Raw genomic sequence first — 5,351 nt, 5'->3', positions numbered from 1 at the left:
GGATAGGGGGAAAATGTGTTTTCTTTCATTCTGTTTTATAGAGTACCTATAAATATGTCACTCACATTTCTATGCATGTGTCACAAAAACCACGTTTCCTTTGGAGCAGCTGTGGTAAATACCTACACTGCATGTTACGCTTCTGAGCTTGTGGTGAACAGAAACCTGACAAGGCTCTGATGTGGATCTTTGTAACTACAAACAGAAATGTACCTTTATTTAATACTGTATATCATCTACTCACTGTTTTAGAAAAATACTGGGTGCTCACTGAAGTGGAGAGCAGCTGACTTTATCAGCACCTCATTAGGGACCACAAGCAGTCTCTGCAATCTCAGGCTTTCTCTCCAGAATACTGACACCAGCACAGCTCCGTCACAGTCTTTCTGTTAGTCATCCTTATCTTGGAAGTGGCTAGGCAACTCACTATGCAAGCGAAACTCAGAAGAAGTCAAAATCATCCTGGCATCCATACAGCTACTTGTGCTCTACTTTGTCTCAACTCCAAAGCGTACTGTGCAATCAACTCATCAGTGAACAGAACTAGCGAGAAGATGACACTTCTTTCCTGGAAAAGCAATCATCCCAGGGATACTTTAAAATACACAACATAATCCTTTCTCTCACTACGGACACAATTTTAACAGGTCTGCAACTTAAAGGTAGATTATTTTGTTATTTTCACCAAATATGATGCAAAATAAGAATGAACTCACATGCCCTCTAAGAACCTTAATTTCTTAGACTATATGGAAAGACAGGAGAGCTAGAAAACAAAAAACAAGCAGAAATGGATTAAAAACTCTTAATATTTGGTTCTTAAACCAATTTGGGAAGGTAATTCATGATTATAAAGTGGCAAAATTACAAATGTCTTGTGTTTACTTCTATTTCTTTTTCCCCGGAAATTATAAATCCTAGTTCATCTCGTCTTTCATTTTAGCACATTTCTCTGACATATACAGCATCCGGCTCACAGTGAAAGCCCCTGGAAGTCATTCCCATGTATCTGATGACAAAGTCAGTTTTAAAATTATTTTTTAACAGCACAATATAATCTGCTAGTTCAAGTATTTGTTCAATTGCATATTTGATAACTATAATTTGAAATTTTGGAAGAACAAAAAGTATTCTAAATGATCCCTTTATGTTTCTATATTCAAGTTACTTAAAATGTCTCGATTTTTTCCCTGTCTTTTATCGAACAATTTCTAACGACAGCTTAACCTTTCAAAGTTCGGTTACAAAACAGAGCTTTCCATGGCTTGCATTGCAAATTATTAAATTAATAGAGCTTATTCTCAAATAGGGTATCATCTAAACAGTAAGAGCAAAAATGAGCTGCATATCATAATTTGTCATGTCATACAATAAGAAACAAACATGCAGCAAAAAAGGGCAGTAATACTCAGTGAATCCTGCATTCAGATACTCTCGGCTTCCTTAAAAGTTGTCAAAAACAGGTCATGCGGGGTTCTACCTACTATTGGGACAAAAAAATCTGTATTAGCTTATATTGCACTATGTATATAGAATTACAACTTAATGTCCATGTGCAGTTGTTAAGAAACGTCCCAGAATGGCAGAGCTGAATTTCACTTCAGGTATGCAAATATTCCCTATGAGAATTGAGGAATTTACTATTTTTTTTCCTATTGAACCATAGCTACAGATAAAATGTATGAAAATAATCGGGGGGTGGGGTGTCCATTTGCTGGAAAGATTTTGTTGCTTTGAAAACTGTGCTTAAAGGCTGTACATGCCTTGCAAAGAAGACACGTGATGGGACTTTGCAAAGCCTCAATCTCCCTTCCACAGAAATGCCACCTCAGAAAAATCATTATTAGAACAATAGCATGTGCCTTGGATTTTCAGAAGTCAGTGCAAAAATGGAGTGGCACCAGCGCTGGGGGACTACATTTTCCTTGCTGCTGCTCTGTCTCCCCTTCTTTTAGTGGCATTACTGAAGCATGGCGATTGTTATGGATTGCTGTATCTTCTGCCAATGCTGTCCTGAAACCTTGCCTTAGGGAAACAGTAGCCCGACTGAGCTCAGCAAAGAGGTGTGAATTTGATATATATTCTATATGTAATCTTTCATATGCAGTTAAATCCGTAAACAAAACAGGTGAACAGACACAGGAACAAACAGCTTTCAGGGAATCACCTCCTCCAGAAATTTCAGCCAATGTAAAAATGCTGAGGTTGACAAAGCTACTCTGTTCCACAGGCTGCTTTCATCTGGACTAAAGGGTACTTAAAATAAGTAAAAGTAATACAGATTTTCTGCAAAGACGGTTTATAATCTAAATTAAAAAAAAAAAAACCAACAGCATGTTAGTTGGTGCATAAAATCTCCACCTGGTGGTGAATCCTGCCACAGCAAACTATTTTGTTTTCAATAAAAATTCCCCTTCCAACATATAACCAGCTGTTTATTACAGACAACCCCAAAGCAACAAGTGGGGAAGGTCATCCTTCAGAAAAACAGCACGCTCTGATTTTCCATCATCTTGGAAAGATCATGAATCCTTTCAGTTATACCGCAGCTATCAGGCACACAAGTGACCTTCCCCAGCCAAAAACAGACTTACAGAGAGCTCGTATTGTACCACATGTAGGGTAGGGTGGAAGGTGAAGCGTGCTGACCTTTTTTTAAGCTGCAAAAAGTGCCACTTCCAAAGGAGAAGCATCCTCTGCCAAGGCTAAAGTTCCGTCCTGTTGCTCAGTTTGCACATTGGTTAATTACAATAATTGAAAACTTTAAGCAGTATCAGCTGCCTATATCCCCAGGGTCCTCCAAATCATGACATAGCTAGTTTGTATTATCATTTGAGGGGTAATTCTCTAGCTGCACACTATTAGTTCAGTTTTCCCCTTAACATTGCTGGTTCTATATCCTAGAAACATTTTCTGATTTACATTTTCCTATGCACCTTATTAAAATGCAATGTCTCATTTGCCTAGTGTTTCAGTAAAGTCTTATTATCTAACAGCATCAATAAAAGCATTATAAAACGGAATAAAATCAATGTAAAATGGACTGTCCTGGTTTGAGGTAAAACAGGACCAATTTTGTTCAGTGACTTTGCTTCTTAGCTGGGCCTCTTCTAACTACTGAAATTAAGAGCATACTATGCAGACAATGTTCACTCTCTCAGGGTGATAAGACCAATGTTTATAGCTGATGCCCAGGCATGGTATGCAGAGAGGCTCTTGCTTATACCTATTGCTATAACACCCAAGGCCAACCAACTTTGTTACTTGCCCTGTTGAAGGGTTGGAAGCGGAAAAGTGCAGTGGAGTCCCACCTATGGGGAGAAGCAGACAGGACAGGTGACCCAAAACTGACCAACAGGGTATTCCATTCCATCTGCCTCATGATCAGTATAAAAGCTGAGGGATCAAAGGGTCAGCTGTCTTTCTTCAATGACCGATGTCTGAGGAGGACGCTGTCTGTTCATCTGGCTTTGACCCCTATCCTAAATGCAGATCCAGAATCCAGCTCCCATCCGTCACTGAATCCAGTCTGGGACTGCCCCAGTGCCAGCTGGTGTTGTGATTGTCATCTTAGGAGCTTGATATGGTTTTGTATATATTTCATTATTTTCTTTTATTTTATTATTAATATTTCATTAAAGTAGTTTAGTTCCTTCTAAACTCATAAATCTCTTTTTCCTTCCTCTGCCTCTCTCTTTGAAGAGGGCTAGAGGGGAGCATCTGTTGGTCCCATCTGGGGTTCCCCACATCCCCAGTAGCCAATTTGGCCTAAACCACGACATGGACATATAAAACGTACGAGGCCAGACCCTTGATCTACGGCACTGTGCATACCATGCATCCCTTTCTATACCCTGTTCCGCTGAACATTACCAGTGTTTCGCAATTAGTCAATTTGGCTCATGACACCTCATAATGAAGCAACAAAACATCCCCCTTTCACACTTGGTTCAACTGAGCAACAGTGACAAGACTTGCACGTAGCCACAACCTGCAGTGACCTACAGTTCACCCAGGATCAGGCTCCTGACAGCTATCCTCTGCTTCAAGCGTATGACCAAGGCCAGTAGTTTTTTTACGTGTATGTGTGTAAATATATAAATATATAATATATGCCTTTTCCTATGCCAGAAGAATCATGCAATTACAGACTTTCGTGCACCATTCCCTAAAACATCTAGGATGACCTACTGCTGATGTATACAAATTATTCACCAACCACAATGCAATTCTTCTGGGCCAAAAATAAGATTTTGTTTAACCTGGACCAAATCCACTTTCTGTAAAGTCACCGATTTGCAATTTAAGGACAATCAGCATTGAACCTCAAAAGATATTTTTATTGAAACAGCAATGGATTTTTTTTCCCTTTGGTGTTTAATGCTGACCTCAAGGGTGAAAGTGCGAGTGATGGGAAGACTGCAGAAAGCCCCCAGCACCACGCTGTAGAGAATTACACAACTGTCTTACATCCTACTTGTTTCATAACACATTTTCCACAAGCAACAAAGATTAAAAATAGTAGTAGAGCATACTGATTAAAAAAAAAACTAATCTATGACAAAAAGGTAAAGCATCCTCAACTGGCAAAATCTGTGCAGCATTTGAAGGAAATGCGCAAAGATTTGTTTACGAAGAGACTATACAGAGCAGCGGGGGGTATTTTAAAGCAAAAGCACTGGGGAAAAGTCACTGGTCATTTCAAAATAAGATGCCTAATAACAAGATTTGGTCTCATCAGAAACACGAGTACATAGAAATAAAATTAAATATGCTCAGTATTCATTTCTCCCCTCTGTACGCGCTCATTTACAACACCAGTGCTTTGCAGCGAGCCCCCTTTCACACATACGGAGGAAAAATTCCTCCAACCACTTCTTTAATGAACATGTTAAAATTACCTCATTTAACAACCTAAAACGCACGTTCCCAAGAGCGCTCAAAGCTGTGTCAGACAGAGGGGGGAACCCAAACCCCAGTAGGATACTAACGGCATCGTGCCGGGTGCCCCTTTAATTTCGTCTGCCGGGCGACAGTTTTCATGGCACTTTTTCAGTCAGGAAAGTGCGTTTTCTCCCGCGGGCGCGGGACGCTGCAGTAAGGAGCCGCATTTTGGAAACGGTCGCTTGGAAAAGGGGCAGTTGGGGGGGAGGGGGGGCCCAGTAATTTCGGCACCTCTTTGGAGCCCGCACACCCGCCGCCGCCCGGCGCCGTGAGGCCCGCTGAAGCCTCCCTGCCCTGAGGAGACGCCGGCGGCGCCGAGGGGCGTGGGGGTGGGCATGCGGGTGAGCCTGGGCGCTGAGGAGCCACCTCTTCGAAAGCGCCTCTTCCTCCTCCACCTCCCCGAGGCC

The sequence above is a fragment of the Charadrius vociferus genome, unplaced genomic scaffold, assembly GCF_000708025.1.
Source record: "Charadrius vociferus isolate BGI_N301 unplaced genomic scaffold, ASM70802v2 scaffold220, whole genome shotgun sequence".
Classification (NCBI taxonomy): Eukaryota; Metazoa; Chordata; class Aves; order Charadriiformes; family Charadriidae; genus Charadrius; species Charadrius vociferus.
This window is presented reverse-complemented; position numbering follows the sequence as displayed.